The sequence below is a fragment of the Schistocerca piceifrons genome, chromosome 4, assembly GCF_021461385.2.
Source record: "Schistocerca piceifrons isolate TAMUIC-IGC-003096 chromosome 4, iqSchPice1.1, whole genome shotgun sequence".
Classification (NCBI taxonomy): Eukaryota; Metazoa; Arthropoda; class Insecta; order Orthoptera; family Acrididae; genus Schistocerca; species Schistocerca piceifrons.
In genome coordinates, this window is record NC_060141.1 from 23383014 (window position 1) to 23409704 (window position 26691).

Consider the following 26691-nt stretch of genomic DNA (forward strand, 5'->3'; position numbering starts at 1 on the left):
ATTCTGTATATTCGACGAAAGGGCGCACATGCTATCTGCTCTTTTATCTACCGCACTTTCTTTTAAACGCGACATCAGGCCTCGAATTATTTCTGTTTATCACTGAGCTTATTCTAAGTACTTCTTACAGATAGACTAACCGGGTTAATAAGACGAACTAAATCCTCAGTTCTACGCTTGCAGGAAAAGAAATCAAATTCAAATGGCTCTAAGTACTATGGGACTTAACCTAAGGATATCACACACATCCATGCCTGAGGCAGGATTCGAACCTGCGACCGTACCGGTCTCGCGGTTCCAGACTGAAGCGCCTAGAACCGCACGGCCACACGGGCAGGCAAAAAGAAATTATTTCAGTTTATTGCCGTATGTATAGCCTACGAAGCAGAATGTGGCCAGACTGTAACTGCAGCTTCGAGGAAATAACGCTGTCATTAGCTCTGGGGTGGATTACAAGACGTCGACCCGTAGAAAACACGGCCATTAATCGGCTGTGAATGGCTTCTGAGTATCTAATAGTCCTTTCAGTGCTTTCGGAAAATTAGTTTCAAGCGTCGCAAGAAGGCTACCTTTCTTCTTAGACGGAAGCAGATCAGCTACGCATTCTATATCACTCACGTAAATGCAACGCAGACGAATTTTGCTCATAATTCCTACCTGCTACTTACGAACCACAGTTCATTTCGATTTCTGTCACGTGGGCGACTGTTTCAGTTCCCAATAAACAATACACAAGGGGTGGAATTATCTATATTTCTCACAACTCGTTAATGTTAACTATTGGCTCCAGTACTAATCCAGAAGTTTATTAATATTGATCCATGCATAATACAGCACAATACATATCCGCCTTAGGAACGAGCCCAGAATACAGGATGGTCCATTGATAGTGACCGGGCCAAATATCTCACGAAATAAGCATCAAACGAAAAAACTACAAAGAACGAAACTTGTCTAGCTTGAAGGGGGAAACCAGATAGCGCTATGGTTGGCCCGCTAGATGGCGCTGCCATAGATCAAACGGATATCAACTCCGTTTTTTTAAATAGGAAGCCCCATTTTTATTACATATTCGTGTAGTACGTAAAGAAGTATGGACCACTTTTTTCGCTTTCTGATAGATGGCGCTGTAATAGTCACAAACGTATAAGTACGTGGTATCACGTAAGATTCCGCCAGTGCGGACGGTATTTGCTCCGTGATACATTACCCTTGTTAAAATGTACCGTTTACGTTACCGCTGTTGGTGAATAACGCTTCGTCGCTAAATAGAACGTGTGCAAAAAATCTGTCATCGTCCCGTAATTTCTCTTGTGCCTAGTGGCAGGACTCTACACGACGTTCAAAGTCATCGCCACGCAATTCCTGGTGCATAGAAATATGGTACTGGTGCAATCGATGTCGATGTAGCATTCTCAACACCGACGTTTTTGAGATTCCCGATTCTCGCGTAATTTGTCTGCTACTGATGTGCGGATTAGTCGCGACAGCAGCTAAAACATCTACTTGGGCATCATCATTTGTTGCAGGTCGTGGTTGACGTTTCACACACTTCCTGTTTCCTTAAATAACGTAACTATCCGGCGAACGGTCCGGACACTTGGATGATGTCGTCCAGGATACCGAGCAGCATACATAGCACACGCCCTTTGGGCATTTTGATCACAATAGCCATACATCAACACGATATCAACCTTTTCCGCAATTGGTAATTGTAGTTTTTTGGTTTGCTGCTTATTTCGTGAGATATTTGGCCCGGTCACTATCAATGGACCACCCTGTATACACGGTTGTCTTGGGGCATAAACTCGAGTGTTCCTCTCATTGACCAGGACTTCAGATTGTCCCATCCGATGATTCCCGACTTAAATTTCATCACGGTTTCGGATACCAAAGACAAGAATTTAGTCACTGGTTCTCCAAAATACCTGGATGTATAGTAGTGATACACTTTTCGGTCATTTCAGTTTACATACAAAGTAAATGTAGCAGTCACTGCCTGTACGATCGGATATGCATGGATTCACAATTGTAGTACGACTCACTGGGCGCCATCAGTCAAGAGCCGTGCTCCCAATAATCAAAGACAGCCGACCTGGATGCAGCAGTTTCCTAACTCTTCTGTGGATTCCTCAGCGCTGTTACTTCCTACATGTACCATATTGCATACGTTTCACCTTGCGATCCATTGTTCCTTTGTGAGCGTAGTTGGTTACCGTGTGTTGTGCACCATCATGATAGCTGCTATTATCCATTTATCCTAGCTTCTGTAAGTCATATCTCACCGTTCACGAAATTTAGAATCTGCTCATATAAATGTTTTTACTGACGATTAAATTTACAGCTTCTCCTGGCATAATTAGATATGTTTATGACGTTTGCAAATTTATTATTCATGAAGCAATAAAATAAACTGAAAATTCAATTAGTATACGAGGCTTATTATTGTGACACCATGATCCTAAGGTTTTACTCACAAGTACACAAATGTAGCGAATATCGTTAAAATACAGTTAACGTATTGCTGCTTGCGGTTTTATATCTCAATTCTTAAGTGCGACATTATAGATTCGAAGGGCTCGGGTTGGATTCCCACTCATTGCTAGGACTTTTATCTGCGATTTACCACTCTTTTTACGGCTAACATGTTTCTACATGTTAAAAATGCTCAGTTACAGAATGTTTCGCAGTCCACGTTAAACTGTATGTCTCCTTCTATCTGGCTTGCTAAGTTAGTTCAAAGGTCTAATAACACCATGGATAGTAAAACACTGTGGTGTTCACACCAACGCTCTGGCTAATAAAAGCTTTGCGTGTTTTATAACAGCGAGAAAATGAGTAACAGATGACTAATAGATGAGTACATCATGTGTGGAAATTTAGACGATGGGCACTTTGGTACTTGTGTTTATCAACGGATTTGGGAAATGGAATTTAAGACTGAACCAGACGGTTATCTGATTGAAGTACAGAAACTCTTCGAAACTATATTCATGTTCATCATAATTTAATTTAAGGGTTCTTCTGCAATGTAAAAAAATGGTTCTGAGCACTATGGGACTTAACTGCTGAGGTCATCAGTCCCCTAGAACTACTTAAACCTAACTAACCTAAGGACATCACACACATCCATGCCCGAGGCAGGATTCGAACCGGCGACCGTAGCGGTCGCACGGTTCCAGACTGTAGCCCCTAGAACCGCTCGGCCATCTCGGCCGGCTTGCATCTAAACATTCAACTAATGCGACTTAGTGAAGAATATCTAAACAAAAGAGAATGAGGAAAGGAAGAATAAATGAAAGTGGAAGTATGATCCTGATGTGAATACGTATTCATTTTTCGAGTTTCGAAAGAGGCTTAGAAGAGAAATTGTCCAATGTTACGAATGTGGAAACTGCTTCTCAGCACATCAGGTGGGAGAGCGGAATTCAATACGCGTGTTAAGCTATCGCAGTAGGTTTCAGGTTTTTCAAGCTCTCGCTGCTGTAACGTATAATCTCAGGTGGCTCAGAATCATCAGCTTGATAGTTTGATTAACTGTCAAAATCAGTACTCGGGTAAAAACTTCCTGTTTATTCCTACGCTGTCTTCGTAGGGGAGAGGGCAGATCCGTAGCTAACGCAGTGCATGCATGAGGTCGGCCTGTGCGCTAGTCGGGTGGCGGGTGGCCTAGGCCCCAGGCGCTGTGGCAGGCGGGGACCTATCTGCCGGCAGCGGGTAGCTGGGAAGGAAGGAAGGAAGGCGCAAGCAACTGTTCCCACAGCGCCGCGCCGCCCGCTGCCGCCTCGTCTTGCGAAAACCCTGCTCACATTTGATGCAACAGCTGCAGCTTTTCCTTCACAGGCTATTGTGTCAGCAGTGCGCCTCCTGATTGTTTTCCCTTTGTTATACATGTTTGTATCAGACACTGGATGCAGCTCGTCTTGCCCTTATCTATAAATTTTATCGTTCGCCGACTTCGCTTACACTAGAAACGGACCACTAGCTCGCGCGGTCGAGGTTAGAAGACGAAATAGTCTGTAGCCTATACGTTGTAGCCACTCCGAAATCCCTCTGACCAATTTTCGAAGAAAAACCTTAATTAGGGTGGTCAGACGGTGTTTTGAGATCCAGTCGGTGGAAAAATCTTCGACGTGTCGTACAAGTGACGAGTCTACAGTAAGAATTATACTTTGATTTTAATCTCTCCATCGTTGTTGACTGTGGTATTTAGGAGTCACGCACTCGCGACGTTTCTTATTATGCAAAAAATTAACGACTCTTTCAAGCTGCACTTTATTCATACTGTTTTACTACTTCAGCACACCTGATCGACGTCCGAATATACACTCCATCGTCGCCAGCCGGAGTGGCCGAGCGGTTCTAGGCGCTACAGTCTGGAACCGCGCGACTGCTACTGTCGCAGGTTCGAATCCTGTCTCGGGCATGGATGTGTGTGATGTCCTTAGGTTAGTTAGGTTTAAGTAGTTCTAAGTTCTAGGGGACTGGTGACCTCAGATGTTAAGTCCCATGGTGCTCAGAGCCATTTGAACCATTTGAACATCGTCAGATGTATCTGGGAAAACAGTCACATCTATTTTGCTTAAGTCCATAGATAGCCGATAACCAGCGGCACCCTTTACCACGTTAGAGTTATATGAAAATTACTGTTTTTGTTTTTTGTTTTGCTCTGCAACGCATGTAAAAACCAAACGTGTGGCGTACCAACCAAAACTCAACCCACGAGCAGGTCAGGTTTCATATAGCTTTACGTGATTTGGCCCACAAGGTATAATGGTATGATGGTATACCAGTGGTTGTTGGCTGCTGCTGCATGGATTTCATTGAATCAATATAGATGTCAATGGTTTTCCAGATATAACTGACGATGCATCAGTATTCTAAAATTGATCAGGTATGATGTATGAATAATTACCATCAATAAAGAGCGTTCTCAGAAAGTTCTTAATCTCTTACACAATTACGTACATTTTCTGAGAAAAAGTACAACTGCAGTTGTATCTTGAGAATGTCTTTATTCTATCACACGACTAGTTTTGGTGGCGCATTTACTATGGGACGCTATCAAGGAAATGAAATACTTTTTTGGTAGTGGTGGAGCCTGAGGATGGCGGTAATGTGACGCGGAAACTAGTCGTGTGATAGAATAACGACATTCTCAAGATACAGCAGTGATAGTACTTTTTCTCATATACATCGTCATCAGTTTGGCATATGGTAATCTTCCTTCGATATTTCAGTGAGGCATCCTCAATACCGTCCTTTTGTATCAATGTGTGACTAGAGACTTAGACGCAAAGGAATTACACGACTATACACGGTTCTTTGAGATCGTCATCATAGAAACACGTACTTGAACGACATGCTTCAGTTATGCATTATTTCGGAAAATACAAGAAGTTAGTCTGAAGTTGCTTTCAGACATTGTCATTGCCGAGGCAATCAGATTGCCTAGTTGGAAGAGTAATCCCCATCAGACTGTCATTTTATGTGAATAGACTGCGGCAAATCTCTGCAAAAATGAAATGTTCTTTTGTCAGAAAAAAACACCCTTATAATTTTAGGTGTCTCACACCGATCTAGACTCTGTGATCTTCTGTAACTGTCAAGACCAATACCCAGATGAAAAAAATTCTATTTATTTGTATAATTTCCGCTTTACACTCTCTTGCACATTTGCTCATATACCGGTACCTCAATATTAACACTTTTTGTCTCTTGATAATAATAAAAGTACAAAGGGAAATAATGAGAGGATTTTTAAAGCTACTCGAAGTAAGTGTTTGTTTAGGTAAACTTTGTCTATTTCCGTCAGTAGTAGCGTTAGAGAAAAAAGTAATGTAGTTTTCCTAGAAGGTCTATACGCCAAACAGGTATGAAAAAGTTTAACGTCTCTGAAGCCGATACCAAGAGGAAAACGGAATATCGTGTGGTGTTTAAATCAGGCTTTCACGATAGTGCACTTTCAGTGCATAGTTTTAGGGAGCTTATAAATGAAACACTTACGTTAGTAGCTACAGTGACACTATAATCCTTGATTTTTCGCTCTTTTTAGGAACAAATTAGCTCTTGATTTCACGTTTCTGAGAATGGGTACCTATTTTCCAACCATGCGAAAGTCTACAAACGAATACCTAACAAAACATTAATAAAAATTATCACTCTCTCCGTTGGACTTCTTGGCCGCCGTGGGCACCAGAGATATCAAAAACTTACGTCAAACATTGATTACTTTCTTTGAGGACTAGTTTTTAATTTTCATGGAATTAGCATAACTGATTATATCTAGTAAAGTGTCGAGCCTGTTTCTGTTGTCCTTGTCATTTACGATATTAGTTCTTTTAAAGGTCTAATCACTGTCCTTAGTAATAATCTTTCTGATTATCTTTCTCCCATTCGGATTTTTCTCAAACATTTTCCGTAGCACCAAATACTTCCTGTCGCATGTTGCCCTTGTGATAAATACTGTTTTACCACTAGACAGCTGAATATAAAGACTATTTACAGGCTTAATGTGTAGTAAGTACTTTCCGTATCCCACTTTAAGTCCTATTAGTTGCTAATAATATCCCATAGCCGTAGTGCATTGCAGTAAGTTAGGACGTTTTCGAATTCAAGCAGTCTTCACATTTCAGTGCCAAGAAATAATTAGAATACGAGCACTGAGTACAAAGAGAATACTGTTAATGTCATTGATATATCAGCAGAATATAACCGAATGAAGACTGTTGGGTTACTGAGCGACACGTGATATTTGTTTTGTACTGGAAGAATATCCATCGAAGATCTACAAGCAAGCTTCAGTGCGAAATAAATTCCAAGAAAGACTGTAGGTGCTAAATGGGTCTTCTGCCCCTACAAAATAGGTTGTACAACTTCGGTCTCATGATGTGGAAAGTATAAGGTCATCGCGTGGTGTGTTAGAGTGTGTAACTGAGTACAGTTTTGTCGCATCTGATCTGCATCAGCAGTGCGCAGTGAGGACATTTCTGTGACAAAGAGAGTTGTTTGCTGCGGCTGGGCTCGTCACGGTATAGTGTGAGGGAGAGACAGACAGATGGTATCACGTGCACCGCGGGTCGACAGCTACAAGGCGCCCGGCTGTGCTGCATCGCATCGCGCCGCTCATGATGCTGCTGCTTCACAGCGACTCGACTTAATTCGACGCCGTGAGTCAGCTACGGCCGGCAGTGACTGAGCGTTGCGACATGTCTCCACTGCAGTGAACAGAAGGTTGTTGAACGTAACATCACCACAGACAGTGGACCCCAGGGAGAAACTTTGGCCCCCGGTGTCAGCTGGCCTTGACATTTCTCCGCTGAACTAGGCAGGTACGCAGCTGCTGTCCAGTCATGTGACGCAGTCGTTCTGGTAGAGCTGCGAGTGGACGGAAAACGAATGAGTCACTCTGTGGAATGAGGAAGCGGTCTCTAGAGAATGAGTCGCATACTATAATACTTTCTGTTGTAGTGTGGCAAACATCTTATGTAATATTCCAAAATAACACGTATATTTGTGAATGATGTAAATGTTCTACTTCGTATAGAAAATACGTTAAAAATATAAATTACGAAAAATTAAAAAACGGTATTGCTGTATCGCTGGAGATGCACTTACATGTACAACGCTACCAGCATTCTTTGTACTGTATACAGGGTGAGTCACCTAACATTACCGCGGGATATGTTTCGTAAACCACATCAAATACTGACGAATCGATTCCACAGACCGAACGTGAGGAGTGGGGCTAGTGTAATTGGTTAATACAAACCATTAAAAAATGTACGGAAGTATGTTTTTTAACACAAACCTACGTTTTTTAATGGAACCCCGTTAGTTTTGTTAGCACATCTGAACATATAAACAAATACATAATCAGTGCCGTTTGTTGCATTGTAAAATGTTAATTACATCCGGAGATATTGTAACCTAAAGTTACATAGAACGTGGAGGACGCATAAATTGGCCAGCCCGTTCTCCTGATCTTACACCTCTGGACTTCTTTCTGTGGGGTACGTTAAAGGAGAATGTGTACCGTGATGTGCCTACAACCCCAGAGGATATGGGGCGACATTACACCAGATGTACTGCGGCGTGTACGACATTCATTACGCGAGAGATTGCAATTGTGTGCAGCAAATGATGGCCACCACATTGAACATCTATTGGCCTGACATGTCGGGACACACTCTATTCCACTCCGTAATTGAAAAGGGAAACCACGTGTGTACGTGTACCTCACCCCTCATGGTAATGTACATGTGCGTCAGTGAAAAAGACCCATAAAAAGGTGTTAGCATTTGGACGTAATGTGCTGGTCCAGTCTCTTCTGTATCTAAGGTCCATCACCGTTCCCTTTGGATCCCTACGTAATTCGGTGCTCTCCGATGCACACGATCGAACAGCGGAGGAGTGGTACTCAAGCGTCAACTTTAGGTTACAATATCTCCGGATGTAATTAACATTTTACAATGCAACAAACGGCACTGATTACGTATTTGTTTATATGTTCAGATGTGCTAACAAACCTAACGTGGTTCCATTTAAAAAAACCTAGGTTTGTGTTAAAAAAACATACTTCCGTGCATTTTTAATGGTTTGTATTAACCAATTACACTAGCCCCTCTCCTCACGTTCGGTCTGTGGAATCGGTTCGTCAGTATTTGATGTGGTTTACGAAATATATCCAGCGGTAACGTTAGGTGACTCACCCTGTATATACCAAGTACAAGAGAAACGAATCCAGTCCAAATGCCTGTTTAACAATCCATATTGTCATAGATCAGTTGTTTGCTTGGCTATAGCTAGACTAAAATGTTGATGGACGCGTAGTAGTGGAAGTGGGTGAGAGGAAAATACAAGAAAAGTGTGAGTACCGATCAAGTCTATGAGTTCATCCTCAGGGCAGATTATAGGAGGCGGGGAAAAACAATTCACACGTGCTGCCAGACCAGCTGTCGGACTGTTCAGTCGTTATAGTACTCGTACTATGGTAAAGTTGAGCGTTGTAACGGAGGAATTTCGAGACAACATTGTTTATCATCGCAAATTTTTAATAAACATCTAACAAAATTATGAAGGTAGTTGAAAATTAGCTAAACCCAAGTTCGTGCAATAGTATGGAAAAAAAATAAAAAGTAACAATTTCAGCCGCTATGGACCCCATACAAAAAATTGTTGGCACCAGGGACTCCTGCCTCCAAGAAAGTGTCTGATAGTGTCTGTACTGTTCCAGAGGTAACACACTTCCAGTTTTAGATAAAAATTTAGATTATGAACTGAATAAAATCAGGAGCCTTTGTAGAAAACTATTAACTCCAGTTGTACTGCACTAACGATTAATGAAACAAACGCCACTGTGTTGACCTGATCCTTGACTGGGACGTTCGAAGACGCTGAGGCGTTTACGTCTCCTATCAAGCGGCGCCCAGAAACTTAAACAGCGCCGCACTCACTTTCCAGCACTGTGGAGAGCTGTAAGACATACACTCTTCTGTACGGTTTATGAAGCACGTTTCTCATTCCAAGGTGTATCTTTGGTTCATATGGCTCTGAGTACTATGGGACTTAACATCTGAGGTCATCAGTCCCCTAGAACTTAGAACTACTTAAACATGACTAACCTAAGGACATCACACACATCCATGCCCGAGGCAGGATTCGAACCTGCGACCGTAGCAGTCGTGCGGTTCCGGACTGAAGCGCCTAGAACCGCTCGGACACTGCGGCCGGAAGGTATATCTTTACTTTCTGTTTTTACCACTTCTTCCCTAGCGTAAAAACCTGACACACATGTTTCGTATTACAGTTCAACACATCATAATATACGGTAGACTTCCGTTAATGGCACAGATGTTGCCGATAGAATCAGGAGAGGAAATCGCTAACATTTGGGTAGTGCACTATGCAGGTGACTCACCTATACACGCGTCTCTCGTTGGAAACAATCATTATGACCACTGACAAAATAGTGGCCCCGGGGAGGAGCTAAGAAATAAAGCTTTACTGGCTGTTCCTTGGTACGTATTGTATCGTACAAGTTAGTAACATTATGAATACCTCTGTTAATAAAATCCCTATGGCCATCACGCCGCGTCATTTTGTAACACTATTAGGTCATGGAAACCTACGTACATATATTTATAGCTACTGTAAATAAAGAAAATAAGTAGGCTAGATGTTTAGTAACAGAACCTACGAATCCAGAGCATTGTAGCGCACTGCATGGATACAAAGCTACCAGTGCTTCTCTTTTCTCTCTGGTCAGAAGTAAAGTGCTCGCTGTGTTTCACTGACAGCGAGAAGTTAGCCTTCTGACATGGAAGGGTACCCACATCGGACGAAGGATTAGTAACTACTGCGTTAACACCACCTCTGGCATTGCTAATAGTCTTAATCCGGCGAGAAAGAGCACACATTTCTACCCCTACATCTACATCTACAACGATACTCTGCAAATCACACTTAAGTGTGATTATTCCACTCTCGAACAGCACGCAGAAAAAACGAACATCTTTATCTTTCTGTACGAGCTCTGATTTCCATTATTTTATTATGATGATTGTCTCTCCCTACGTAGGTCGGCGTCAACAAAATATCTTCGTACTAGGAGGAGAAAGTAGGTGATTGAAATTTCGTGAGAAGATTCCGCCGCAACTAGAAGCGTCTTTGTTTTAATGGTGTCCATCCGAAATTCTGTATCATGTCTGCGACACTCTCTCCACTATTTCGCGATAATTCAAAATGTGCTGCTCTCTGCTGAAGTTTGTCTATGTACTCTGTCAGTCCTATCTGGTAAGGATCCGAGGCCGCGTAGTGCTCCAAAAGAGGACGGACAAGTGTAATACAGGCAGTGCCTTTAGCAGAGATGTTGCATCTTCTAAGTATTCTGCCAATAACACGCAGTCTTAGGCTTGCCTTCTCCACAAAAGTTTCAAAGTGTTCTTTCCAATTTAAGTTGTTCGTAATTGTAATTCCTAAGTACTTAACTGAATTTACGGCGTGTAGATTAGTCTGATTTACCGTGTAACCGAAGATTAACGGATTCTTTTCAGCACTCATATTGATAATCTCACACTTTTCATTAATTAGGGTCAATTGCCAATCTTTACACCAGTCAGACGTATTTTTTTTAAATCGCTTTGCGATTTGTTTTGATCTTCTGTAATAGATAAGGAACAGCAGAGGGCCTGTAACACTTCCTTGGGAACGCCAGAAATCACTTCTGTTTTACTCGATCACTTTCCGTCAGTTTTTACGAACGGTGACCCCTCTTGACAGTAAATTACGAATCCAGTCACATAATAGAAACGATATTCCGTAAGCACGCAATTTCACTACAAGCCGCTTGTGTGGCACAGTGCCAAAAGCCTTTTGTAAATTTAGAAAAAAATGGTTCAAATGGGTCTGAGCACTATGGGACTTAACTTCTGAGGTCATCAGTCCCCTAGAACTTAGAACTACTTGAACCTAACTAACCTAAGGATATCACACACATCCATGCCCGAGGCAGGATTCGAACCTGCGACCATAGCCGTCGCGCGGTTCCAGACTGTAGCGCCTAGAACCGCTCGGCCACTCTGGCCGGCGAAGTCGTGTGCAGCAAGGTGTACATTTAGAAATCTGGAATCAATTTGAACTCCCTTACCAATAGCACGTAACACTTCGTGTGCGTAAAGCGCTAGTTGTGTTTCACAGGAACGATGCTTTCTAAATCATTTCCACAGGTATCCCACATCCAGCTGAAACCACACGTTGATGATGAGATCCCTTAGAGCTATCAAATTGCGAAGGTATCAGTTGCTACGTTCCAGCTGCTAACAGTCTTTGACGTTTTCCAAGGAATTAAGATCGAATGATTCATCTGACCAGTAGAGATGAGATCTAGAGGCTGAGTTTTTCGTCAGACTAGGAACATACGAAGTGAACGCGACTGTTGTCATCTCGGAACGACGTAGAAGTCGGAACGACAGAGAAGTTGCAGCATTAGAAAATTGTAGCGAAATGCAGGAAGATCTGCAGCGGATAGGCACTTGGTGCAGGGAGTGGCAACTGACCCTTAACATAGACAAATGTAATGTATTGCGAATACATAGAAAGAAGGATCCCTTATTGTATGACTATGTGATAGCGGAACAAACACTGGTAGTAGTTACTTCTGTAAAATATCTGGGAGTATGCGTGCGGAACGATTTGAAGTGGAATGATCATATAAAATTAATTGTTGGTAAGGCGGGTACCAGGTTGAGATACATTGGGAGAGACCTTAGAAAATGTAGTCCATCAACAAAGGAAGTGGCTTACAAAACACTCGTTCCACCTATACTTGAGTATTGCTCATTAGTGTGGGATCCGTACCAGATCGGGTTGACGGAGGAGATAGAGAAGATCCAAAGAAGAGCGGCGCGTTTCGTCACAGGGTTATTTGGTAACCGTGATAGCGTTACGGAGATGTTTAATAAACTCAAGTGGCAGACTCTGCAAGAGAGGCGCTCTGCATCGCGGTGTAGCTTGCTCGCCAGGTTTCGAGAGGGTGCGTTTCTGGATGAGGTATCGAATATATTGCTTCCCCCTACTCATACCTCGCGAGGAGATCACGAATGTGAAATTAGAGAGATTAGAGCGCGCACGGAGGCTTTCAGACAGTGGTTCTTCCCGCGAACCATACGCGACTGGAACAGGAAAGGGAGGTAATGACAGTGGCACGTAAAGTGCCCTCCGCCACACACCGTTGGGTGGCTTGCGGAGTATAAATGTAGATGTAGATGTAGATGTAGAAGAAAAGAAAATACTTGGTTACAGATAATTTTGAAATAGACGTGCTGGTTCATTTGCGCGGCAGTCTGAATGAGTGCGGCAAAGTCATGGCACGAAAAACAGTCCCATAGCATCACATAATCATGTGCGGTCCGAATTACAGGCTGGGTTAAACGCCTCACTGGACCATCTGACACTCGACCACTGTTCCGAGGCCGTGTTACGTGGCTGTGAGTGGTTACCATTCTTTGGAGTCGTTGTGGTCAGCCTGCGGCGATACATCAACAAATCGAGCAGTTTCGTCCACCGTGTGCTCACGGCCACCTCCGAACACGGCACGTACTTCCTTTCATCCTGCCGTCCCATCTTGCTGCTGACCACTCCGTGCAGCCGACTGGCCCAAACCCGCCGCTACTTATGCCAGTGGTGATGCCAATGGTGGAGGGTCACGGGACCGCCTGGTACCAGCTCCGCATCACGTACAGCGACCAGAGTGCGCTTTTAAGCGGACGGCTAACATTTTGGCCGTCGAGCTTCAGTGTTTCGTGAGGAAGCGCCGTGAGTGAGGAAGTGGCTGCCAAGGCCCCGCCAGCGGCAGAGGCCGTCCTCATCCGTGACCGGACTAGGTGGGCTCTGGGCTCGGGTGAGGCCCACGCGGCGACCGCCCAGGCAGGCGGCTGCCCGGCCTTGGGCGTAATGCCGCTGTTTGGCTGCGCCGCCACCGACCGTGTTCGTGACCGCACGCCGGCCAGCCCAGCAGCCGTCCAGCCCTGTTTGCCTTCCCGCCATCGCGCCACCTTGCCTTCTCACCTCGCCTGTAACGACCTTTTAATGGCGGCTCCGGTCGTTCCATCGGCGCCACGACTCGTATCGGTTGATCTGGTCTCCCGCCGGTCTCTGTTCGCTCTGGGCCGATAAATATTTTCCTACAGAACCCGCATTGCCAACCTAGAATACTTTTTGTCAGCTTTCTGACCGCTTTGATGCGAATCGCCACTACTTTTTCTCCTGTGTGACAACCTCCCACAGTAGTACTGACACCCAACACGTATTGTATAATCTCAGCCTCTATTTTTCCCTTCTATGGCTCCCTCCAGTAACACGAAGCTTATTCGGTGATGTACTATGCCCTAACCTCCAGTCTCACATCTTCACATCTTACGCAATATTTCCAGATTCCTCCCCCCCCCCCCTTCCCGATTCTGCTGAAGACCTCCTCAGTTCATATCTCATCAGTCTGCTTAATTTTCAGCATTCGTCTGTAACACCACATCTCAAAAACTTCGATTATCTGATTTCCAGTTTTCCCACAGTTCATGATTCACTACCATACAACTTTTGCTCCAAACGTAAATTCACAGAAATTTCTTTCTCAGACTGATACGTTCTCAGATTCTTTTAGTGAGGAACACTCTGTTCACCTGTGCAGTTGTACTTCGTATATCTTTCTTGCTCGTACATCATGCATTACTTTTCTCTCAGGATAGCACAATTGGTTGACTTGTTCTACTACAGACCCCAATTTTGATGTTAAATTCACCGGTACTCTCTTAATATCATTTGGCTACTTCCGATTACTTTCTTCTTTCTACGATTTACTCTGTCCATATCCATTTGTCATTTGAGATTTTATTCTACTCAATAGTTCCTCTAATTCCTTCCTCTCACTGAGGATATCAATATCCACGAATAATCTTACCATTGGCATCTTTTCAATCAGAATTTTAATCCCACTTCTGAACTTTTCTTTTATTCTGTCGTTGCTTTTTCCATGTACAAGTTGAAGAATAGGGGAGAAACACTGCTTTCCTTACGTTCCCTTTTTTTAACCTGAGCACTTCACTCTTGGTTTTCCATTCTTCTTCCTCCTTCGTTTTTCTTATACCGACACTTCCCGTTTTACCCGTCTTTCCCTACAGCTTATACCTATTTTTCTAAGTACTTCAAACAACTTAAATTTTTAATGTTGTATTACACTTCTTGCACACAAGGCGAAGCTAATCTATGAGCGACATACACAAATCACTGAACAAATATTCCATTCGATCGTATTGGAATACCGTTCTCTCATGCTGAAGAGAAAAAATTCAGATAAAGTATCACATTTACATCCTCAAAAATACTTTCCTACTCGCATGACGAGTAAATTTTCATTCGTTTTTTCTTCATTTTCTGTCTCACTCTAGCGCTGACTGAGCAGGAACTTTATCTAACAACAAATAATAGCCACGTCTCTACAATATTTCCACTGCCTCCCTCAATCCGAACTGATGATTTCACACACCCGATCACTACCGAAGAGTTCTCCGTACAAGGATCTTGTACTCATTTGGTTGTTAGAGACAGTACTGTTTCACAGAATACACTTAACAAAAAAATGTAATTAGTATTTACTCTCCCTAAAACTAGAATTATGTTATCGTCTCGCTTTGAGAGTTACGTATTGATATTATTTATTATGCTTCACCCTCAATCCACTGTATTTTGAGAAAAGAAAGTCATATATTCTCTAGAAATTCCTGCGTTACAACGCTCAGCTTTACCATAGGTAAAGATCGGTCCCCCCGGCTATCATTCTTCCCACGCACCATTCGCGCATTGCTGTTGCTTGCGGATTATTGATGTAGATACGGAAGAAGATTCGGAATACGCTCCTAGGTCTGTATTCAAGTTTTGCGTGATACCTCTGTGGTTCTACGAGTTTTTAAAATGCAAGTTTACGTTTAAAGTGATGCCGTTATTATGTGCTAGAAGCCCGCGACGTACGGATGTTGATTGCATTCCTAAATTATTTTCGCTGCTATACACAGTCTCTCGTCACAAAAGACTGTCTACTCTGTGATAAATTGGTGACATATTTGACCTAAAAAGAAGGCATTTATCGCCTTCCTCGGAGACAAATTCTGCACTATTTCCTTAGAGGTGATTGGAAGCACCATTAGTACAATGTTAGAGGAAGTGTATTCCCGCCTTCAACGTAAAGACTCATGGCTTCCCTAAACAGCTCTGACGTCATTTTGTGTACATTTGACAGTAATGCCACTTTGCGAAGTTTCTTTGACTACTGTGCCCTCTGTGCACCTTGCTGCAGACGAGCTCCGAGCTTACCGGGCGGTGTCACTGCCATCCAAAGCGAAGGTCGTGGCTTCGAGTCACGTTTCATGCATGGGTACGGATTTGTAAAGTACTTTCAGTATGTGTCCGTTCTCGCTAGTTGCCAAATCAATAACACAATAGGCACTGACGTCACATTACGTGAAATGTAAGAAGTTGAGCTGATTAAATGGTTCGTTAGCCAGAAGAGCAGTTGGCCCACAGAAATGAAATTGAAAAAGAAAAAGCACTGACCGACTATCCGAGTGAGCCAAATCCAAGAATCTTATTCGTCTTGTCTATTATCGGTTGTTCAATGATTACGAGGTGCCATTTTAAAATAGGGCGATCAAAATAACATGTGAAAATAATCAGCAAGTGGGTTTAGGCCCGAGTAACTACATCCTTTATGTAAAATGTATTACAATTTAATTAATCATAATTTACGAAAGCAAATAATGTGAAATTCTCATTGATAATAAGAACAGAAGATATGTGGCATCCCATTTCGCCAATAAACGCAGAAAGACGAGATTAAGAACAAAGCAAGATGACAGACGAACGTCGGTTTGCGAGGTGGTTGTGCACTTACTGTTCCTCTCCTGAACTATAGCCCATCTCATTCATTTATATCGTAATCTTCTTAGTAATTACGCAGGAACCCGTCCCGTTCTGGTGAAGGAAATGAAAGCAATTTCAGACGAAGCTACGCCATTAACGGCGGTAATTTGAAACGAACAGACCGGCGAACAGATTCTCGCTGCTACTTGAGATTGTTTCTTCTTGTTACTTCTCAGAAATAGGTTGTCACATCGAACGTTACATTGATACTTTAGACACTTGGGGTTTGTCAGTAAAACTTGAAATCGGAACAACTTCGGTAAATAACAACAGGCACCACATGCTCCTCTGTACTTTCACATTAACAGATTACAGTATTTATTCAGGTTTCGCAGAAGTTTAAAAAATTCATATAGATTACGTCTTTGTGTTATATAATACTTTACTGCTGTAGAAGACATTTCTAATGGCCTTTTGTTGCAAAATTAATAGTTCTTATAGAGCAAAAAAAAATTGTGTACGTATATTTTCGGATAGAATGGTTATTTCATATATCAGTTGCTGCTTGTAAGGTTACAGATTGATACACGCTATTAAATTACCTGCCGTGCAAGAGTTTTCGACAAATATGTAAGCCGTTATGGGAATATATTACCACCTATAACTGACAATTGCTTCTGCTTCCGAGCTTCCAAAACAGCTGCTACCTGAGAGACCTATCAAAAGTCGCCGTGAACTTAATTCCGTCTGGGACAATTGTTCAGCGTTTATGGGACTCAGAGCGTTTCCTGTAGGGTCGCGAGCTTTAATGCCAGGTAAAAGCAAACTCAGTTGGTCGTTAAACCGGTAATGTAAATGACTAGTATCCGTTCTTGAGAGCTCTGACCTATCTTGATTTAAAATGAGAAAACGATAACTTCACTTCGTATTCTCTGTTCTCTTCTGTAGGACTAGTCTTTCTACGTATGAACGCAACTTCATTTAAGTAACATCCGTTTCTTAAAGGATTGTTCTCATATTCGGGAGAAACCGTTTAATTACACGAAGCACAATTTTTTCGAGTTCCGCGAATGCTGATACTGGTTCCGAAAAAAAGTAACACCCGATTATTTAAACTATTCTTTTCGACATGGTTCACACTCCATATATATTGACCTCAGTGTCTGCGGAAATAAATAAATATGTTCTGTTTAGTCAAACTACAGCGAAGAACAACGTTTCAAGATATCTAAATATTTCAGTCTCAGAAATCAGATCATATTTGTTTGTTTTGCAGTTCCTTAAACATTCTGTGTGTTTTAGAATATAAAAAAGAGAACACGGCCAACATAAAATATTTATTCAGAACATGATAACAACTGTATTTTTCGGAAGATTGAGAGACAACTTCGGTATTGCTAAAACAATCCACTATAGCAGATTTATTCGTCTCCACAGAAAGCCGCGTATACCTATCCTAGACGGAAAGCTGGTCGGTACAATGAAAGCGAGTGTGAAACACACTACATTCGCTTCTGTACAACACGTCATACCAACAATTGATGTAGCACCTAAGCAGGAGTCAAGAAACAGTGTGTACTTATTGATGACATCCTGAACTGGAAGAAACATATTACTGAGCTTCTCAAACAATGACGTTCAGCTACTTTTCCTCCTTGTATAACTGTTAATCTTGGAAACCAACATATCAACCTTCTAAAATATTTTGCATATTTCCACCTAATAATTTTCTGGCTTAACTCGTCACTTAGAAAGAAAGTATTGATTGCACAAAAACGAGCGGTAAGAATAATATGTGGCGTTCACCCACGGTCGTCATGAAGGTACCTCGTCAAGGAGCTAGGCATTCTAACTGTACCGCCCAGAATACATATATTCGTTAATGAAATTCGTCGTAAATAATCCATTACAATTTCAGAGAGGAAAATCACCTTTGTTATCCATTGCTAAAGCTGTCAGTGGCTCAGGAAAGGGTTCAATATGCAGCAACAATGTTATTTGCCCGATAACAGGTAGCGAAGCAAGTTTAATATAATTTAAAATAATATAATTTAAAATCGAACATGGATAAAATAGCTTTAATTTAAAATCATTTCTCCTGGACAACTACTTGTATTACACTGACCAATTTCTACTTAAAAACTGGTAGCCAGGAAAAAAAGAAAATTGTAGTTGCATGAGTAGGTCTAAAAATAACGTGTGTATTACTGTTAAACTAATCATGTATACCTATCCTATAAACTGACTCTTTGCACGTCATTTCGATAAAGGAATGGTTCAAATGATCTATGGAACACGTAACTAAGCACAGAAATAATTTTTCCCAACTGCTGTATTCGGATGAAATTCTTGCCACACGTTTTTCCTTCCAGTACATAGGAAGAGAGAGCTTACATAACCTCTCTGGCAACAATGTCTGATTGCTGTTACAGACAGATGATCGCCTAAAGATGAAAAGGTCCGTAGGCAACACTAGACAACACACCGAGTGACCCACAGATAATGAGATTGTTCGTCACTTAATTTCATAAATGATGCCACGGGAAGAGCTGCTTTCTCGAGGGCCACCGTTTATTTATTAATATTGAATCACGCTCATCCAGAGGAAAATGTAACGTTTTGGTGAGAACCATGAAAACAGACTTGTGAAGGACATAGCTGACGCACCTCTATGTTCCTAAACTATGCGTGTTGTTTCGAAGTCCTTGATTTAGCTTCCGGCCAAAACAGACCGAGGGCATTTTGATGTCATCTGGCGTGCTTTAAGAAGTCGAACGTGTATCACACAGACAGTATTCGCGTATGTTATTTTTATGTAGTTATTTACTGTTCGTTACAAAGGTCTCGACACTTTGTGGCCAAATTGAATTGTTTACTTGTGAAAAAAGTAGGTACCGAAGAACTGCAATAAAGTTTCATTCTAGCTTTTACTTTATTGATGCTGTGAAGAACAGGCAAAGAATATATCTTGATAGTTTCGTCGGTTCTCATAATTTCTAAACATTAGATTCGAAAGACCTCTCAGAATAGTAAACACCGCCACCACAGTTTTTGACTTATTAGCGCCGGCCGCTACGGTCGCAGGTTCGAATCCCGCCTCGGGCATTGATGTGTGTGATGTCCTTAGGTTAGTTAGGTTTAAGTGGTTCTACGTTCTAGGGGACTGATGACCTTCGATGTTAAGTCCCATAGTGCTCAGAGCCATTTGAAATATTTTTTGATTTCTTGTGTTGTATAATCAAGGCTAAAGGTACAATACAAACAGTAGGACTTAGTAAAACGGTTTGACACAAAAGTGTTTTAGGTTTTATCAGCGAGTAATCTGTTCGAGACCGAGATATTTCAGAAGTCAGTTTGTTATTTAACAAGCTGTGAAGAGGTAAAACAATAGGAGAAATAACATACTTGCAGTTTATCGGGAGCCACGCATTACTGAAAGTAATGCTAGATTTATAACACTTGTACGTAAATTTACGAGGCCCTGTTCCATGAATTACAAAGCATTTGTGCAACATTTAGAGTTTCCATTATGTATTACCTTCAGACAAACTTCGCGCAACGGACTAGAAGAGTGATTTTGAAAGATACTGTGTACCTGTGTGATGACTAGCATAAAAAAATGCAAGTAATAGAATTAAATATTGGGACGGGAAAAGAGAGGTATCAGTGTGTGTGATGTATTAACTAAACTACGATCAGTCAATCTATTGGAGAAATTAGTGGGAATACGGAACCTTACCGTACAAACATTTTAACCACGCATCATTTAGCGAAAGGAGCAGAGAAGTGCGGACGGACCAGGTAGTCGTAGGAGAGGTACCCTCCACCACGTATTATCACGTTGCTAGAGAACTGTGGACGTAGATGCGACGTTAGCAATCAAGTCACTGTGAAACTTCACAGCTCATAGTAACGAGGCTATTGTAGGGCGATGGAGAAACGAATGGCTTTGTTATCGCTCGGTAAGGTATAGTTGATAGGGACCAAAGGGCGGCGTCTCGACATAAAAGCTGCTGAGTTTCTGGTGGTGTTGCAGCCGTCGTGCCAAAGCTCAGCACAACACATGATACGACAAGGCGTCTGCTCAGTTTTAATGGGCAGCCGAGCAGTGAGGTGATAATAAATACCACTTTCGGCAAACTAATAAAAACCTGCTACTCCAGCAGGTGTCCACGACCTAACCCGCGCCTCACGCTGATATTGTCCTCTGCTTTAAAGATGTACGGCTATCGATTGAAGAATATATCTTTTAACCTGTCGAAGTAGGGTTTAGTCTCCTCTGTACAGGGCGTGTCCCTATTTGATGCCGACCACATTAGGCTGCGATTCCACTGTATGGCTGGTATCAACAATGCTTACATTATCAAGGACTTCCATTACTGACTACCGTCGAGCACTTGGTTCCACTAAGACGCTCCCTCTGGGGACTACGTGCAGGTGTTTGTACTTTCGACAGCAGTGGTGACTCTGTAAGTCGTCAGCGCATTGAGGCCATCCGGCCGTGCTGCAGACCACACTAACACTTCGAAGATCTTGAGTGACGTCGAAACTTGCATCTCAATTCAATCACTCATCTTTGAGGCCACTGGACAGCATTTTGAGGTTCTCCATCTCAATATCTCCGTAATGACGCTGAAGATTGCATTGTTGCACCTCTACCAACAGCGCATTACAGTAATTTCAGATGTGAACGTTGATCTTACGCTGAAGAGCCAAAGATCAGGTACTCCCGCCTAATATCGTGTAGGGCCCCCGTGAGCACGCACAAGTGCCACAACACGACGTGGCATCGACTCGACTAATGTCTGAAGTAGTGCTAGAGAAAATTGACACGATGAATCCTACAGGGATGTCTATAGATCGGTAAGAGTACGAGGGGGTGGAGATCTCTTCTGGACAGCACGTTGCAAGCCATCTCAGATATGCTCTATAATGTTCATATCTGAGGAGTTTGGTGGTCAGGGGGACTGTTTAAATTCAGGAGAGTGTTCCTGGAGCCACTCTGTAGCAATTCTGGACGTGTGGGGTGTCGCATTGGCCTACTTGAACGGCCCAAGGCCGGAATGAACAATGGTCATGAATGGATGGAGGTGATCAGGCAGGATGCTTACGTACGTGTCAGGGGTCCCATATCACTCCAATTGCACACGCCCCTCACCATTACAGAGCATCCGCCAGCTTGAGCAGCTCCTGCTGATATGCAGGGTCCGTGGATTCATGAGGTTGTCTGCATACCCGTACACGTCCATCCGCTCGAAAGAATTTGAAAGGGGACTCGTCCGACTAGGCAACATGTTTCCAGTCATCAACAGTCCAACGTTGCTGTTGACGGGCCCAGGCGAGGCGTAAAGCTTTGTGTCGTGCAGTCATCAAGGGTACACGAGTGGGCCTTCGGCTCCGAAAGCCCATATTGTTGATGTTTCGTTGAATGGTTCGCACGCTGACACAGCACTGAAATTTGCAGAAACTTGTGGAAGGGTTGCACTTCTGTCACGTTAAGCGATTCTCTTCAGTGGTCGTCGGTCCCATTCTTGCAGGATCTTTTTCCGGCCGCAGCGATGTCGGAGATTCGATGTTTTACCAGATTCCTGATATTCACGGTACGTTCGTGAAATAGCCGTACGGGAAAATCTCCACTTCATCGCTACCTCGGAGATGCTTTGTCCCATCGCTCGTGCGGAAACCATAACACCATGTTCAAACGCAGTTAAATCTTGATAACCTGCCATTGTAGCAACACTAACTGACCTCACAACTGCACCAGATACTTGTTGTCTTACATAGGTATTGCCGACCGCAGTGCCGTATTCTGCCAGTTTGCATATCTCTGTATTTGAATACGCATGCCTATACCAGTTTCTTTGGCTCTTCAGTGTACATCACTGACCGCATAGTGTATACCTACGAATGTCGTTAGCCGCCGCCCAAGCTGTAAGCGTTAGTAACGGAAGAACGTTGGAGGCTGGCTCGTGGGACACACGGTACCTGTTGGACGGGGCAGAAATTTCGCGTGCTTTATCTAGATGTGACACAACACGTGGCTAAATAATCGCCGAACACTGTTTACGAGGAATGTAAGCGACCGGCTGTACCAGTCGGCATGGACCGGTCTGAGAGGGGCACCAACGGGACACTCCTCTGGGTCTTGGCCACTGGCACTGCTTCCGGGCCGGGGCTCATCAGGTCCACTCCGAGGTCACGACCCTTCACCTATCGGATTCTAGCACGTCGTCGCTCCATTCCATAAGTCCCTCACATAAAGTCGTGGTTAATTACCATGCAAACCTGATTCGCCGTTGCTGTTCAATTTGAAGTTCAGTGTCACGAAAAAGAAACGCCATAACACCGATGCTTTCACGAATTGTTCTGTTTGCATCTCGTTCAATACTGGACTTGTATTTGGGAGAAATATACATACATGTCGAAGATTACGGACCCTGAAGATCACGCCACGATCTTACAATGTTCCTCCATAGACGGCGATCTTGTGCACTTTGGAACCACTTCTCAAGGACGCATGCTGCTGATGGTCCTTCTGTAGTACTTCCTCCCATCGCTCCTTTCTCTTCCTATTGGACGAGTTCCATCAGGTTTTCTCATGAGCACAACTTCAGACCGGCACGTTCCTGACTTTCTGGCAATATGCCCTGCCAGGGCTGTTCTCTGCGTTTTCGTTTTCTTCACGGTTGTTTCATTAGGTCGGGCAGCTTCTGGTTCTTTCTACGTCTCTATGTGTTTTCTTGACGGATTGGTCCAAACATCTTTCTCATGATTTTTAGTTAAAAATCCAGCAGATTCTCTTCGGTATTTTTCTGGTGCTTAACTTTTTTTTTTTTTTTTTTTACGAACAGGTTTTCGAATTGGGTTAGGTTCCCTGTGGTATGCCTAACCTAGTGAAGGAGGATTTCAGAATCCGTTCCTTCAAAACTCGTGTAACTGATGTCTTGTCCAATCGACCTCGTGTTCTTTCATTCCTTATTCTTCACTGGCTGAAAAATAAACAGCGTATTACAAATGGTTCAAATGGCTCCGAGCACTATGGGACTTAACTTCTAATGTCACCAGTCCCTTAGAACTTAGAACTACTTAAAACTAACTAAGGACAGCACACACATCCATGCCAAAGGCAGGATTCGAACCTGCGACCGTAGCGGTCGCGGGGTTCCAGACTGTAGCGCCTAGAACCGCTCGGCCACTCCGGCCGGCCAGCGTATTACAAGTACAATCATTTTGTTGCTGTAGTAGATTGTACACACTTTTTGACAATTATAAGTACTATAGATATGTATATTTCGAAGGAAGATTACGCTTTAATGTGCCGTCGACCTGGAAGCCATTACAGACGAATAGGAAAGAAGGTACGGTCAGGGAGTCATCCCGGCTTCCACTTTAAAGTGGTCCAGGTAAGACCAAGGAAAATCTTAATGGTTGGACGGGTACTTGAGCCCTTCACTCCGTGCATGTGAATCCACTGCCTCAACGACACCTAGCTCGGTCGCTCAGCAAGTATTCCGGAATAGGCCTCTGCATCCCATGGTTTCCTGCTCTTAGGAGGCGTGCGGAAGAATAAGGAAAGAACGGTACCTGGCAGAGCGGATATTTCATCCTGCAGCCGACTTACTGTAAAGAAGTTCCATAACAGCCGTAGCGTCTTCTGCAGGACTGACAGGCATGCGGGACAACTGTGGCGGTTGGCTGCAGCTACTGGCGCACTTGAAGCTTTAAGAGCAACTCGTGAACGGCACATGTACAACTCGCTTAGTAAGAGAATATTGCTGTCATATTTAAACACAGTATCTGTGTCAGATACATTCTTGAAAAAATATCCTTGTTGTTGCAAACATTTCACTTGCTCTACTTGCAACACATTTTATAATTTTTTTTCATATCCCATGCTGTAAACTGAAGTAAGCAACTTAAAGAATACTGCGAATTCATAATATGAAGTAAATTATTTCATTTTAACTTTTGCTGTTGGTATGGATGCATCCAATTAGAAAAGCGCAGGTCTTTTTTATTTTTATTTTGTGTAATACTGTGCGCTTACAGAATTGACGAATCTTTCGAAAATAAACGCTCTAACAAAAGAAAAAAAACCGCAGTGACAACGGAAAAGTGTTGGAAGTATTTTAGTAAAACAATAGCTATGAAACTGAAGTACAAAATTTAACCATCAACTGAACGCTGTCCCATGTCTGACCACTTGGTTTCCGCATTCACTCGTTCAACTGCCTAAACGGGTACTACCATTCGGCATTAGCTGCAATGATGGATCTCCTCTGGTGAGTGGCGTTGACACAACTGTTCACTAAGCGCATTGTCATGAGAGCTTTTAAAGACTAGTGGTGCGCTTTGGGTTGTATGAGCGAAAGCATATAATTAACCTATTAAAAAACTAAAAACCCGCCTCGATTGCGAAAAGGGCACCTAGTGTTAAGTGTTAACCCAGGTTTCGGCGTAGATAACTGCACCTTCTTCAGAACAACAATAAAACCCACAAGTGCCTAAGAAGACCTTTGTAAATGATTAAAAGAACACCGTCGCTATACATTCATAAATGAAAAAGAAAAGGAAAACACAAACAGTACATATGTACAAAGTCAAAACCACTACTTAACTTAATGGTGTACGCTCCACCTCACACCGGCCTATGTTCGATGGGCCATGACCCGCCATAAACTGCAGCAACAAATCGAGGCGGGTTTTTAGTTTTTTAATATATTAACCAACAATTGCTGACGCGCTGCGATGTTGAAGGTTCTTAAATATCTGAGAGCATCTTCGTAGGCGATCAGATGAGCCACACCCAAACGGAATCCGTGAGTCAGATTAATGACTGCAGGCAGAGTGGGTGTGGCTACACCCGGCCACGTTCAGGTGAGGAATGCGCGGGCGCCTCCAAAATGCTAAAGCGAGATAAAAATATGGAAAACGAGGAGAGGGCCTAAATAATCCCCACCCCAGACAGATACACAAACACGTAAATAAAGTGGAAGTGTCATGAATTCTGGCAACGAGTTCACCTTCGTTAACCATATGTGGTACACGACACGCACGCGGGCCTCGAAGTGACGCACGGGCTGGATGCGCCATTAGCGGTGAGTAACAGATAGGGAGCAGTTTGGACGTGACGGGGAGCATATCGTCCGAGCTCTCTGTAAACACCCTCGGGTGTTCACGTCGCTGAATCAACGCCGTGTCCAGTTTCTTGCTTTCGTGCAACTGCGGGACTCCGTCACTAGAGCTCCGTAATCCACTCACCTCCGACGTACGTTCATCCGAGAAAAGCAGCATTTCTTCTATGTCTCCCTTTTTTTGGTTCTGCCAGTTTTTTAAGTTATGACTCGGACATGTATCTGATGGTATGACTGTATTCTTACGCAATATTGCGCCCTGGGAGACGCTCTCCTAACGGGATGTCTCATTACAACGGCTACTGCATCTGCACGTGATGAAATTACGGACGTGTGTCTGGAGTTGGGGAGGAATTACTAAAATGGCGCCCGTTAGAAGACGTGTTGCGCACTTCGTAGCATGCACAAGGGCCACTCTGATCGACGATTAGTCCCCAGTTTTAGCGTTATCTTGTCTGACAACAAAAGGGATCGTTCGTAATTCCTACTGAATGGCCAAGTTCCTTCAACTTTAATCATTTAATGTGATGTAGTTAGAACGTGAACTGGTAAAACGTTTGCCTTGCTTTTCAAGCGCCACGTGAAATTTGGTCTTTGTACAGAGTGGTTGTAATTAATGGTCACTTCAGAAGGGCCCTTTGAAAAAACGAGTCATCGTAGGACCACGACACTTCGTCCAACAATTTTTAAGTACACGCAGGAGAGAAATAACAAATAAATCTTTGACAGAAACACATTTCAGTTTCAACATGATAGGATAAAATTTCTTAACTGCGTACCATGTTTACGTTCTGCTTTACAAACGGTCTTCAGTGTGACAACCATCTACATCCACGGCAGCCTGGAACTGCACTACAGATTCCGTGTCACAATTGTTCTCAGCAGTCTTCCAACGGTGGACCACGGAATGTTCAGCTGTCGTGACACACTTCCGGTGCTGCTTGAAATCGCACAGTGCATCCAGCGCGTCAGCCATGACAACTTCCACAACAATTTGTAGAGCAAATTAGTCATCGATCTCTACGAGGAGCAAATTCCAAATTCTCAATTCGAACTTCTGGATCATGTTCCTCAACCCCAGTAGGTAAAGCGGACCTCTCAGTGTTCGTCTAACGCGTCGATGCTCGCGAAGAGTAGAACCAGTATT

The 26691-nt window shown here is 43.1% G+C and overlaps 1 protein-coding gene across 1 annotated transcript in view; it reads left to right on the forward strand.

The window, feature by feature from the left end:
• The window catches only part of LOC124795560 (probable cytochrome P450 4aa1), a 306399-nt gene that overhangs the window by 78725 nt on the left and 200983 nt on the right, over window positions 1-26691 (forward strand). The gene's annotated exons all lie outside the window — the stretch shown is intronic.